The following is a 15,797-nucleotide window of genomic DNA, read 5'->3' on the forward strand; positions in this document are numbered from 1 at the left end:
GGATGTTTACTCCTTTTACAAATTAGCATACACAGAACAATCAAATGTTCATTATTACTATCAAATCCAGAAGGTAAAAATGATATGGAAAGAAAATAAAATTTAGTTTAAAATTGTTGCAAGTATTTAAGATGCTGTATTTTCTGCTTACTGCATATGTACACTGCTCTTAAAGCCAGTTGATTGGTAGGTGCATTGAACCAGGACCATCCATGCCTTCTCAGCAATCCTTGATGACAGAGTGCTATCATCTGTGGAGCCAGCACAAGAGCTGTGTGGATAATTTCAGGAAACATCTTCAGATCAATACATATTAATCTAAAATGAAAAATTACATGTTGTGGCAACTATCAAGACCATAGATTGAGGGTACAAATATATAAAATGGCTTTAAAAAACTGTAAAGAATCCTCCATTTGATGAGAAATTCTTAGGGTTACTTTCCAGTTTCACTGATCACAGAGAATACTTTATAAAGCTTTGATTTAGTCAAATGTCACATGCACATAATCATCTCTATTTCTTTTTATGAAATCTTTTATCATCTTATCCAGCCAAAAAGAGGGATTTCAAAATTATAATCCTGTTGTAGTGTGGAAATAAGTGGAAAATATATGATCAGAATTAGGGAGTATCACATAAGAGCATTTCATAAAGTCCAGAGGCAGTCACAGGAACTGTCTTAAAAGGACAAAGTCTTATGTAGCTTTATAGCAGTTGGCCTCTTTCATGCTGCAGTTTGAAAGACTGTGCAATTGACTAGACGTGTGCGTTGGCAGGAAATCAGGCACTGGTGAAGTGTTCAGAAGCCAGGCAGGATGTACAGCGACTAACTATAGTTTGGTGTATATCTGCAACAACAACAAAAAAAATCAATGTGATGACTGAATACAAGACAAAGGGTAAGTGACCAGAAAGGAGTAATGAAAGTAAATGGTGGAACATGAAGCTGCAGTGGATGTTCCTCGGAAAGACTGAAGCACCCATGTTAGAAGGCTCTTTAGAATGACAGTGTTATCAGGGAAGAAACTCAGTCCTACTTGCTATACCATACTAAAATAGGAAAAGTCAGAGACTGCAAACATATTTGTTTTTGCACATATGACCCCCTTTTCAGGTAAACAATAGAATAAATGTCAACAGAATCACTGATCTTAACCACTGGTTCATTAATTGCTAAGAATATCTTGAGTGAAGACCACAGAGGAAAGAGTCAATTAAAGAATGGCTATTAAAAGTGCATCTGAACTGATTCTATTGCACAGAAGAGTGTAATAGATTGGGGCCAGCAATATTGTATCAGAAAGCATGTTACAGAAATGAATGCAAATAAGAATGATCTTGCCACTCGCTTTGGTTTGAGATGACAGGAGGACTAGTGACAAAATCACTGCTATCAATAATGAAGATACCATCCTGTTATACGCTTTTGAAACTGTCATTTACAACATATTCATTGGTAATTAAATACAGTTAGTGGGTTGTCTTTAGTATTTCTTAATTGAAATAAAAATGAAATTACTATCTTTTGCAATAATATAACCATTGTTTCAAGAAAATATTTCCTTCAATATATGTAGGCACTTTTGAGTGTGTAATTTTCTATAATAAAAATATGTTTCTTATTAAAGTTAACATTGAAGATACCCTATGAACATATACAGGGGGAGGTAATCCCCCTCAGGAACAGTCATAGGGGAGGAGAATAAGGGGAAAATGGGAGGGAAGGAAGAATGAAAGGATACAAGGGATGGGATAACCATTGAGATGTAACAAGAATAAATTAATAAAGTAAAAAAAATAAAATAAAATAGATATATATTTCTTTAAAAAAAGAAAGAAAGAATGCTTTATGAAGAATATTGTTATAAGCCTAAGATGCTTAAGGGTGTCTGTAAAAGCTTCATTGTCAATCCCATGTCTCAATAGTTTTATTAGGTCATGTGCCAGGATTTAATGTGTTAAATTTTTATGCAATTAATGTGCTTATTCTAATGTATAATTTGGCTAATGTTAAGATATGCATTCATTAGGTATAAATGAATGTATGTTAATAATTATCTGACACTAATGTGTCACTGGGGTTTTTCGAGTTAATAATTCTACTTTAATTCTAACATTCCATATAACTCTATCTCTTGGCATGAAATAAATTTTCAAAAACTTTGAGTAGATGAATGAAGAAATGAATGAATACAGGAATGAATATGATCTTTACCAACACTGTCATATATAAATGTGTGTGTGTGTGTGTGTGTGTGTGTGTGTGTGTATGCATTCAAAGCACTATTGGACCTACTTGAAGCAAAATATACAATTTTAAAAGGTGTAGTTAATATTTCTAGAATTAAGTTATCACTTTAGAATTGGAAAATCCTTTGTCTAGGAAGACAATCACAAATTAATAATACCATATACTGCTTGTGCAAATGGAAAAGTCCCCTGTCAGTTCTTCAGGTGAGATGGAAATGTGCCATCAAATACAGTAAGTTTCTCATTCCTTTTCCAGCCTCAGGCAGAGTGCATCATCCTCTGCACACTGTTCTATGGCTGCCTGTAGAGCCCACACAAATCAAGGTTAGTACTCACCAGCTCTGGCCTCCTCCCAATTGCCAGAGTAGTCAACTGAACACAGCTAAAGCTCCACCGTGTGTTGTAAGCAATGTCCCCATAATTCCAGTGGGCTTCACTGAGAACAGATGATGAGAAAAAGGAAAAGGAAGAAAACACCACTGTCAGTAAGACTGAATACTCAAAGAGCAATGAGATACTGATGGGATGAAAATGATGAAGAGTTTAAAAGTTATTCACTTGTTTCCTTGTGGGCATTTTACAACTGAAACTGGTGTTCTTATGAAGAGAAAAATGTCCAACATTAAGGGTTCTACAGAGGATGAAAGAGAAGAAAAACATTCTCTCTCAAAGAATATTTGGCCTTCTGTTGGGATATACTCAAAGTTTCAGGGGCCGAGGGGTTCTTTCCTTCAGGATCATCCTTCTTGATTGATGCAGCATCCTTCTCCTTACCCAGATGCCTTGAGAAGAAGAAGCACAAATGAGGAACCTCACACTGAGTACATTAGATGCAACTCTGAGCTGCAGACCTAGAGTTAGGTCCCAGGTAACTCTCCAGTGTTTTTCCTGGCAGCTGGCCCCAGAAATTGATGTTGCAGTAAACCCTATTACCAGCTCTTGCTGCTGTAGGCTGGTGTAGACACATAGCTTCCAAGCACCAGCATTAATCTCAAGCCTTTTTCTGAGAAGAGTTCTTTAAAGACCGAGGTCTTGGGAGAGGATGCAAACACAATATTCCCTGGGGCTCCTCTTGGCAATAGTGATGGCTCACTTTATTACCTTTACACAAAATGAGATGCCTTGGGACATTTTGTTTTGTTGATTTGTTATCGTATCTTGAATTTTACAGATTTACTTTCCAGTTAATCTCTAAACATCAAAGAGTTTTGTATGCTCTGAGTTTCAGAATGCCCATAGTTTTGTGTATGGCAGCAACAATAATTGTGAAGAAATACAAGCAAGCATCTAAGATAGAGGAATGTAAATTTGAATTCTTTTTTATTGGTTTAGTAAAATATTCAGAATTATTGTTATCTGAAACTGTCATGAATATTGTTACATTATTTTAATGGGTATATAAAACATGTCAAAGACTATCTTTTTCTGGTATGATTTATTGAAAGTATCCAATTATGCACTCTTTCTATTAATTTTATCCCTTTTATATAAAAATATTTTTTCTCATATTTATTACTTAATTTCCCATGTCTACCTCTGTTCAAATATGCTAGGGAAATAATTATTTGCAATAATTTTCTAGTTTATTATTAAAATTAATTTTTTTCTACTGACTCTTTGTCATTATAAGAAACTTGTAAGTGTTGATGAAATTTGAATTAGACGAATGAGAAAGAAAGTTGATCAAGAATGGAAGACTTTATTAGTGCTTGTGACATTTGTGCAGAATACATGGATAGGCAAATATTAAAGTAAGTTGTTATCACCACCAATCTCTTGTCACAGAAAGAAGAACTGAAAGGTTTATCTATACTAGATTAAGTAGTGTCAAGGCAAACAAATTGAAAGAGTGAGTACAGGGTGATCTTTTGTACCTCATCCTGAAACTCTTTACACTGTAGTACACCAGGAGTAAGTACCTTTCTACAAGTGTATTTAGGCTATCAGGGCTGTAGGACAGCCAGGTATAAAGGGGCTTCTTTCTTCTGACCACTTGGTGGATATAGACTGAAAAGGCCTGAAGAGTAAAAGAGTGAATTAAAATAAGTTCTATCACATAGAGTCATTTTCTTTGCTTCACTTAAAGGCTACTTAATTTTTTAAATTTTGATTTTTTTATAATTTATTCAGATTACATTCCAATAGTTATCCCCTTCCTTGTATCTTCCTATCCCACCTTCCCTCCTTCTTCCTCTTTATTCCCCTCCCCTAGACCTCTGACATAAGGGGGCCTCTTCCCCCACCATATGACCACAGCCTGTGAGGTCTCATACAGATAGGCTGCTTCCCCTCCTCTGTGTGCCTGCTGGGCCTCCCCATCAAAGGGATTTGGTCAAATCAGGGGTCAGAGTTAGTGTCAGAGGCAGTCCCTGCTCTCCCCACAGTCATGGAGAATGAGCTGTCTATTGGCTAGATCTGAACAAAGGGTCTGGGTTTACCGCATGCATTGTCCTTCTATGGTAGAGCAGTTTGTGCAGGCCCCCTGGGTCCACATCCTCCGCTTTGATGGTCTTGTGCAGCCCCTGAGCCTCTCTGGGTTCTTTCATCCCCCATTCTTCCATACCACTGTCACCCTGAGTCCAACAGAGAGTCCCAGCATCTCTCCAGATCCCCTGCTGAGTGGAGTCTCTCAAAGGACATCTATGTTGGCTTAATATCCAATTATAATCTAGTATATTTGTATCTTTCTGGGCCTAGGTTACCTCACTCAGGATGATCATTTCTAGTTCCACCCATTTGCCTACAAGTTTCAAGATTCCCTTGTTTTTAATAGCTGAATACATCCCATTGAATAAATGTACCATAGTTCCTTTATCCGTTTTTCAGTTGAGGGACATTTTGGTTGTTTCCAGATTCTAGCTATTACTAATAAGGCTGCTATGAACATAGATGTGCAAATGTCCTTGTTGTATGGTGGAAAGTCTTTCGAGTGTGTGCTCATGAGTGGTATAGCTCAGTCTTGAGGTAGCACTATTCCCAATTTTTTGAGAAAGTAAAGATTGATTTCCAAAGTGGTTGTACAAGATGTACTCCCACCAGCAACGGAGTACTGTTCCTCTTTCTCCAGATCCTTTGCCAACATGTGCTTAACACTGCTAAACACCTTTTGCTATATGTGCATAGTCAACTAATGCACAATGGTTTTGGTACTAAAAGGAGCAGAAAAATCAAGCACTAACCTTGTTCTTTAAGCATTGCTCTGACCTTTATAATAGTTATAGTGCTTCTTTTCAGCAGGCAACAAGCACTTTATTCTTTATAGACAATTGCCTGACTTACATTCTATACTCAAGCGAGCCACAGTTGAAAACATGATCAGTAATTTCTTCTTTGCCTATTGAAACTCTTTTCCCCATGTTCCCCAGCACTAGTGTCAATTTCAAGATTGCATCCTTGTTATTTCACTTGTTCTCCTGCTACCAAATTTTATTGGCCTAAATGATATTCTTACTATCTGTTAAAAAAAAAAGGAGAATGTCTTTAATTGAACTAATGTACTTTGGTTGTTGATTAAACTTCAGATCGGTGCTTTTAAGACTATTATCAAGATATTTTAAGCAAATTTATGTCATCAAACACTCTTCTAAGTATTTATGCTTTTCAAAAAAAAAAAACTTTGTGAAATCGCAGCCCTGTGCAGAGAAGCTTCCCATTGCGGTGAGGAGTGGTCGATGCAGAGAGTAAGAAAATAACGAGAGTAGGTGACTGTGTATGCTCAACCTAGACTGCTCAGCACCAGTCCCCAGTGCTCAGGAAACATCTAATAAGAGCGGCAACAAATAATATATGAGGTAGAGGTGAAAGAGGGTGCTGGGAAAATCTATTCTCTATACATAGGAGAGCCACTGCATACAAGAACCCGCAGCATCTGTGGTTACTTACACATATCTTGCATAAGGTCAGGCCATGTTAAAAATTCATGCATGGAGAATGGAATGCTTGCATAGCTCTGGCCCTAAATAGGAAGTTGTTAGTAGTTGATCGATGTTGAGAAAGACAGATTGACTTTTCTTTAGGAGCATAGCTGCTTTTATTCCCATATCCTGGTAGATGAGCCCATGACTGTGTTTACACAGTCTCAGTGAGCTAAAGTAAATTATGAATAAATATTTTTAATGAGTACATGAAGGAGAGAGAGGGAGAGAGAGAGAGAGAGAGAGAGAGAGAGAGAGAGAGAGAGAGAGAGAGATGTGATGAGGAGGGATTGGAGGTGGGGAAAACCTAGGGTTATATATAATCAAGATATATCATGTATATGTATAAATTTTCAAAGAATCAATAAAATTTTAAATTTTAGGAAGAAGACAAAGTTGGAAGAGGGGGATGAAGGGGGTCCGAGAGGAGTTGGAATGGGTCAGAAAGGAGATGTGATCTACATGTATTGTATTTGTATGTGAAATTACCCAAGATGAATTTAAAAAATTAAGGAATAGAAATGCTAAATATAATCACAAGTCACTTCAAGGTTAAGGACACTATTTATTGAAAGTGAAGGAATAACATACTCTATAAAAAGGTACACAAAGGGATGTCCCTGCCCCTTCCTTCCAGGAAGTGGCCCAGGTTGATCAACTCAGCAACCACTCAGGCCCATGAGATGATCAAGCCCAAAATTTACTCTACCTATGAACTTCTGAGGTACATTAAGGGCTTAGTCCCCCAAAACAAGAGCTGCAGGATCTCCATTACCCTGGGCGACAGCAAGATATGTAAAAAAAGTCTTAGTGAGTGTCTAATTTTTTGATATGGCAGAGCCAACCAACAACTCATTACAATGAATATTTACATGTAAAGCTTATTGAAAAAAAGGGTACACTATGTGACAGTGTCCAGTGTTACTACAATGAACAAAATTGTAATGGAGAGGAGGAAAAGATGAAGGAACAGAACGGTGCAGGCAGAAATGGAGACTCAACAACTGTGACAGGTGTGAGAGAAAGGTGCAGCTGCTGGAGGAACAGGTTGTTTGTTACCCAGCAGGCTCAGCAGGATGGTGTGCAGCAGCACAGAGCTTGCCTGGACTCAGACCCCAAACAAGCTGTCCAACCTCATGATCACCTTGGCTCTGAAGAGCAATAGGTTGTTTGAGATGAAGAATGTTTTTTTAAATTAATTTATTCATATTACACCTCAGTTGTTAGCCCATCCCATGTATTCTCCCATTCCTCCCTCCCTCCCACTTCCCCCCTACTCCCCTCCCCTCCCCTATGTCTGTGTCTGTTTTAATTATTGTGATAGACCACTTTGAAAAACATCCATAACCCATACTTTTCCCAGAGACCATGCTTGTCCATAGCTCATGCTTTGCAGAGGGTCATGTTGATGTCTGTGGGCCATATTGCCACTAGAGACCAAGTGGAGGTCCTTGATACACACTGATGCTGGAGACCATATGGATGTTTGAGGTCCATCTTTTTGCCAGAAACCATGTAGAAACCCAGGATCTATCCTCCAACTGATTGTAAAGTCAAGGAATCTCCTCTTGCAGTGGGATCAGTGACTGCAGATGCACAGTTGGGAAAGAGGAACATAGAAACACGGCTTCTGTGACAAGCCCTACCTCCACCCTCCATCACAACTCAAAAGTACATCCTAAATAAGAAGCCATCAAAGAGAAGTCTTAAAATCTGTGATAGGGATGCTGAAATGTAACTCTCCACAACTGATGGCCTCTGACAGCTGCGCAGGTGGAGAAGGACTCAGCATTCCTTAGCAGGCTGGCCACTGGGAAAATGACCATGCTTCAGTGAGCATATGGACAACACAAAATGGACTTGTTCTTTCTTGTTTTCATTTCTTCCTTTCCTTTTGTTGTGTTGGGGGTGGGGAGGTTCACAAGGAAAGGGGGAGCAGACATGAGAAAACTCGGATGTGAATGTGATGATATGAATTCCAAAATATTTAGTAAAAGTATGTTGAAAAAATGACAGAAGAAATGTAAAAAGGAATGAATGAAGCAAGGAAGGAAATCCTAGCACATGTTACAACATGGATGCTCCTTGAGAATATCACTCTAAGTTAAATAAAGAAGAAATGAATATAAAAGTTTTGTACTCCAACAAACCCAGGTGAAATAAATTATATTTCAGTAAAAGACTTATTGTTAGAAGTATAAAATTATACAAAATTTTTATGTACTGAAGAGGTCATTCAATATGTGTAACAATTATGCATTTATGTGCATCCATCTTATAGAGAAATAAATATAAAAACAAAATGTTAACATACAGTAATGGCAGGTAAAAAGGCCAGAAGAATGTAAATAGATAGAGACGGGAGAGAAGTTACCACATTCAATAAAGCTTATTCAGCTGAATTAATGTAAAAGCAACCTCATTCAACATTATAACATTATAACAACAGTATAACACACATTATATGCTAAAGTATGACCTATTACAGCAGATAAACAGAGTAAAAAAATCAAAGATGAGTAGGCAGTCTAATTAAAATATACAAAATGTGATTCTCACATGTTAGATTAAAACATTACACCAGTTTTAAATTTTTAGCAGATCACATTCCATGAAACTTACTCATTCAGCATTCCCTCATAGCCAGACAGAACACATATCCTATTATTCCATGAAAGTGTATACTGCTTAGTAGAATGTAGCTTCTTTTTATAATTATTTTATTTTTTTATTAATTTATTCTTCTATCCATTCAAAATTCAAAGTAAAATAAATTAAGAGGTGGAGGGGACTGGAGTGTATTGAACCAGGAAGAAATAAGGAAGGGACTACAGTTGGGATGTAAAGTGAATATATTTTTCAAAGCATTAAAGAAAAAAATCAAAATTTTCTTCAAAATATTTTATGAACTTTATTATTAAAAACTTTAAAATGGAGGATTCCAAGATGGCAGCATGTATCACACACTGTATCTGATCTACAGCATCGAGACCAGGGACCTGAGTGGGAGCCACAGACTGCAAGAACTGAAAAACACTAGGGTGAGTGGGGCCCCACACAGTACAGACCAGAGGCTGGCCAGGCCCTGGGTCAACCAATGGCCCACAGAGGACAGAAGTCCAGTCCCCAGGCTCTGGACCAGAAGCCGCCTGTAAATTGCATCCAATCTCTATAACCAAAACCCAGTATATGGTACTGAACTCTGGGCAGCGAAGCACCACAGCTCCTGGCCTGGGGAAATCTCAGGGAAACGGGTGGATCTCTCTTCAGACCTCCCCTTACCTGCCCTGCTCTAGTCCACAGAAAGCCCCAAGGGCCACATGAAAGCCCAGGTGGCTGTGAACACATTACCCAGCCACAGTGACACAGTCTAAACAAGACCAGACAAAAACCTAGCTACCAGCCACAGCCCACCATGCCTGCACTATTGGGCAGACAGAAGCTGGCTTAGACAGGCTCCACAGCCCAGCAGGGTCTCCCACACTCTTGGGAAAGGCTGGAGAGCCCTAAGAGGTCAAGCCAGAAAACTAACCATCGAAACCAACCCAGCGGGGCTGAACTGCCTCAGTTGTGTGATCTGCATGGGACCAGGCAGAAGCCCAACTCTGATGACTCTGTGGGGAGCCTGTGGTGTGGGGTACAGGTGCCAGCACAGTACAGAGAGCCCAGCACTAGAGAAAAAGTGACAGATAGAGACAGAGAAAGAGTGACAAATTGAGATTTCCTTGACCTACCAGGCAACCTTCATGTCTGTTTCCAAAATAAGTGGAGGCTGGTGTATCAAATGGAATGTGGGTCTTACCCTAGCCCAATCCCATGAGTACTGTCTTATGTAGAGAAATCTATTAAGAAACCACACGCCTGAGTCTGCAGGAGTTTCGTAAAGGAAGTCCTCAAACATGAGGTCCTAAGAGCTATTCTAAAGAAAGAATCCCTGAAGTAATCACTGCTGTTAACTTTTTCAACCTTTCAACAGTAAGAGATCCCACAGGCATTAAGAAAATAATTATTCATGGCTGGGAATACAGCGCAGTGTTAGAGTGCTTGCTTGGTATGTGTAAGGCCAAGGTTTAATTCCCAGTACCAAAAATGATAAAAATAATGATCCAAAACAGAGTTACCTGGAATTCATCTCAAGTTAAGTGTTTTAATAATGTGTCTCAGGCTACCCTATGAACTCTTGAGGTTTCCAAGGGTTTGTCTCAATGTTCACATTAGAGGTTCAGTTTGGACCATAGTGTGAAATATGGCTGTTAAAAGAACGGGCATCATACACAATATGTGGGGTGTTTGTTCCTGGAGTGAATACCAAACTCATTGGGCAGTGAAGACCCTCATATCAAATGGTATTGAATGGTAATGAACATAACCTATACACAACATTCTATGTGTTTTCAATCATCTACAAATTGGCTATAATGTCTAAAGTGTCTTCATGAGCTCAATATAGACTATATATTAGTGGACTTGGTACAAGGTCTCACACTTTTACCTTGAATTTGCAATTCTCCTAGTTTAGCCTCCCAAAAGCCAAAAATATACTTTAATCAAAATATACATACACTTTTTTATTCACAGCTAGTTGCATCCTTGGATGCAGTTACAAAGAGCTGATTTATTGTTCATCATCTATATTATATTCCATAAACTAATAACTACCAGAAGATTTTAAAACCTTGGCTGTAGTCATACTCAATACAGTCTACTTAGGGAATCTGGAGAAGTGGATAGTGATTAAAAATGCAGACTGCTCTTCCAGAGGAGCCAGGTTGGATTTCCAGAACCCACATATGTCACTCTAGTTCCAGGGGATCTGATGCCTCTTTTGGTCTCTGAGGGCACCATGCACAATCATGGCAAAGAGACCTACATTTAGAGAAAACACCGATACACATAAAATTTTAAAAATGCATCAATATTTTTGAAAAATAAAGTAAAAGCACTCTAATTTTTCTAATTAAAAGAAATTATTTCATAGAAAAATGGAAACACGTGTATATGCATGTGTGCATGTACAGAGTAGCTTACAATATAACAAGCTCCGTTGAATTATATTCCTGAAAGGAAGTCTATTATTCCAGGAGATAATAGCAAGAATTGACAAGCACACTCAAGCTAAAGACCTCTGTACAATGCAGAACCAGCAGGGTGAAGAGACAGGCATACAATGAGAGGAAAGCTGTTTAGCCCTAAGATCTGAAAATAGTTTGCTCTGATCAGTAAGGATTCTCAGGATGATTTGACTCTGTAACGCTGGCTTCCTATGCACTGTGTGTTTGCCTGGCTGCTGCCACATAGTAACTGACAGTCTAAGATCTAATTGGAGCTTGGTAATGTAATTTAAACATTGCCATCAGTCTATGACTTCCTCAGCCTGCTGACTGCAGTAATTTTCTATCCATAGTTATACAGTTTTTTTTTATAAACAATGTGATTCACAGCCAGGCCTTCATTCGGGCTTTGTGATGTGATTACTTTGAAGGTTTTTAAATATTTCCTGTTACAGACAAGTAGTGTGCTCACTTTCCTGCACTTCCACTTTGTGAAAGTTGCCAGAACTGGGGTCACATTGATTACTACTGTGTTTGTGTTGTTAATTTTTAACACACAAGCACACATGTAAGATGAACTTGAGGAAATGTTGGACCTCAGTTAAAGAATAATAGATTTTACTCCAATATCACCTTAGGCTGAGAATTGAGACAACTTCTAAGTCATAAAAAAGAAATAAATAACATTTCATCTCAGTCTTTTCAGAGTTGAGTGCATGTTCTCTCTTTGGTCTCCATGTGCTTGGGGATAACTGCACGTTGAAATGCAGCTTGCAAGTACTGCAGGTCATCCCTCACTGCGTTACTAAATACATATTTCAGGTAACCTGACCAATGTGAGACAATCATCACCATTTTTAAATTTCTAGGTGTAGCGTGTAACAAATTTGTAGGTTGGGAAGTCCAGGAGTACCACAAGGCTTTTCTCCAGAATTTTGAGGTAGGGATGTTACACACTGATTTCAATGTGAGTTTGTTGGTCTGCAAGGATGTGTAAGGTTCATGGTGCACAGTTCTCTTCCTCATGCTCCATGCTGAGACATTTTATAGAGTCATTCTTATCTCAAAGCCAGTTTATAGTTTTGGCTTTTCCAACCAGTGCTAATCATTGTGAAACCCAACTGTCACCACCGGTCACTCCTTACACTTATCTGAGAGCAGTAACCACGCATGGATGGAACCAGTGTGCCTCCAGAATAAATGTGTGTATTTTGACTTTTTTGCTTTCCTAATATTCGCTACTAACATTCGTTTTTACATCCCCAGTGTCCCTTTTGGTAGAAAAGACAGGAGGAACCTGGGTGCTGAAACTGTCAAGTTGCTGCTATCACTAGGAAGTTGTGAGAGGACGTAACTCAAGAAGGAACTATTTTAAAATTAAACATATAAGATGTTTTCAAAAACTACTTTGGTACACACCTTTAATCTCACCACTAGAAAGGTAGTGGCAGGGGAATTTCTGTGCGTTTAAGGCCAGCCTAATCTACAGAATGAATTCCAGGAGGGTCAGGCCAACACAGAGAATTTCTGTCTTGAAACCAAAACAAAACAAAACAAAAAACAAGCCAGGCACAGTCACAAAGGATGCTTAACCTAGCACTTAGTGAGGTAGCGGTAGGAAGATCTCTGGGAGATATCAAGGCCAGCCTGGTCTACAGAGTGAGTCAGGACAACCAAGGCAACACAGAGAAACCACGCCTCAAAAAAACAAAACAAAAACAAAAAACAAACAAACAAACAAAAAACACAAGCACAAACAAAAAAACCTACTTTGGTGTTTTTAAAGGGAGCTTTGTAGAGTGATTGCATAGTACTTCTTGATTCTGCATGAAGGGAAGATAGCATTTTAAATGTTTAGGAAATGTCCATACCCCAGCCGTGCTTCAAAATTCTAAACACTCAGTAAAATCATTGCTTATTAGATGATGAGAAGATGGTAGTAAGAATTCAAATGCTTTCAGAAGTTATTGTGTTCTTGAACTATTACATGAAAACAAAGCCGTTTTGTTTTTTTTTTTTTGGAGAAATTCATACATTCACATAACATGCTCTGTAAAATCAACTTGTTCTTTTCCCCTGATTCCTTACATACTCTCCCATTCTTTTTATAATAATTTTTTTAAAGCAATAATGAGTCCACTCAGTGTTTTCTTTTCTGCGTTGGCATAAGAACATCAACCAGGGCCTGGGCAGCCTATCAGAGACCACATCTTTAAAGAAAATTTATTCTCTTGCCCTCAGAATCCATCAACTGCAGGTAGATTCTAATCTAGGGTTGGGACTTCAAGACCCTGTCCCTATCCATGATAGGATTTTGGCTGGATTGATCTTGTGCATACACTCCCAAGCATTCTAGATTCGTGTGTGCAATTGTTATTCCCAGCAAACGGTTTCCCTGCAGACATCCACTACCCCTATCTCTTACCATATTTCGGCCCCCTGGATGTTGAAAGGAGGGCATCTCACTAAATGTCCAATTTATAGTGATTTCTCCACAGTCAGGTGAGTTCATTTGAAACATTCTCTTATGTATCGAATTTGATCATTCCAGTCATAATACTTTATAAATATCGATATAAAGTAAAGTTTACTTCTTGTACTTTAGATATATTGACAAATTACACTTTAATAGAGTTTCATTTTTCAAGATCTCAATTGTGGGGAGCCAGACTACTCCGACGTTTTCTTGGAGTCCCTGATGAAAGGATGAAGGGAACTTTAGTTCTGTGTCTTTGTCCAGGAGTGGGCTGAGGCTGGAGCTGAGGTTAAGGCTTTTGGGAACCCTAATCTTCCCCCTGTACAGTGGTCATCATTCATAAAGCAGCTGTGTATGAGGTCTCCTCTGTTCTCTGTGACAATATTGTCTGACTTAGCTTTCTGTGACCTTGGCCATTTTTCACCTGCAAATTGAATATAAGATGATGTGCTTATTTTTTTTTCTGTTGCTGTTCTGTTTTTACCCCTTTTAGTAAAAAACAGAATATTTCCTTATGCAATATATTCTGTTATATTTTCCCCTTCACTCTACTCCTCCAACTTCTTCTCCCATCTACCTTCCCAACCACATCCACTTTCTTTTTGCCTTTCATTAGAAGAGAACAGGCTTCTAAGACATAACAAGAAAATATAACAAAATAAAATCTTAGAATAAAACAAAACAGTCATATCAAAGATAGACAAGAAAAACTAACACAAATTAAAGGTCCCAAAGAAGGCACAAAAAACAGAGATGAACTAGTTCACACACTCAGGAGTTCTCTGAAAATACTAGACTTGAAGCTGTACTATATATGTTGAGGACCTGGTACACATCCTTGTAGACCATGTGTTTGCTGCATCAGTCTCTGTGAATTCATATGTTCAGTTAATTCAGAGTGCCATGTTCTCCTGATATCCTCCACCCTTTCAGTTTTTTCTTAAACTCTTTCATCTCCTCTTCCACAGGGTTCACTGAGCTCTGAGTGGAGGTATTTGATTAAGGGAGCCCACTGAAAACTAAATGTTCAAAGGTCTCTTTTTGTGTAATGTCTGCCTATAGGTCTGTATTTGTTCCCATCTGCTGCAGGAGGAAGATTCTCTGATGATGACTGAGCAAAGCATTGGTCTGTGAGTATATCAGAATATCATTAGGAGTTATTTCATCACTACTTTTTAAAAGACCAGTAGTGTTTGGCTCATCCTAGATCTCTGGGATATCTAGACTCTGGTTCTTGGTCACCCAGGGAGCATCCAGAAAGGATTCTTACTATTGTTGTAGACCTTAAGTCAAATAAGATGCTAGCTGGCTACTCCCACAAGCTTTGTGCTACATTACTCCCTCATATTTCGTAGGGAAGATGATGCTTCAGTTCTAAATAAACTTGCTTGGCATAAGTCATCACCTCATTCTTTGTCCATCATCTCTTTGTTTTTCTATATGAGACTATCACAATATTAGAAGCAAATTCTAATTATAAACAGCTTCTATGAAAACAAAGTTCTTTTGTACTCTTCTCACTTTGTAAAAATGTCAGCAAGGGGACTCCTAAAATGAGAAGCAATATTCTTTTATGAGGAGAAATCTTACAAAGAGCTCCATGGTAGAAAAGTGGGACAAGAGAGAAAGATGAACGCAAGCCTCAGGGGAAAAATAACACAGAAGAGGGGATGCTTCTGTGCCATTACAGTCTTTCCAGGAGACTTGAAAAACTGAAGATGGAACTTGGCAGCACCAGATGGCCCTTGTTACTTTTCCATGGTTTTGAGATCAAGCTTGCCATCTGGTAGTGTCCTTGGACACCAAATAAATATAGACTTCATTTTATGTCAGCCTAGAGTTGGACTTTTAGTGAAGTGTAGTAAATGAAGTGTTTTCTTCTAAGGGAATGGAATGTTACTTTCTGAACTCTAGTAAGAACCTAGAGACTCTACCTCACAATAATAATCATGCCCTGAATTATAGTATGAAAGGGACAAATTCAGCTCACAGGGAAAATTCCAGTATCCCCTCTCATGTGGCACCCATTGATTTTGCTTTCCATAGAGGAGATCATATCAAATAGTAATAGAGTCCCATCTGCATAGAAAAAGGGAGCTTGTC

The sequence above is a fragment of the Acomys minous genome, assembly GCF_964271855.1.
Source record: "Acomys minous genome assembly, chromosome: 2".
Lineage (NCBI taxonomy): Eukaryota > Metazoa > Chordata > Mammalia > Rodentia > Muridae > Acomys > Acomys minous.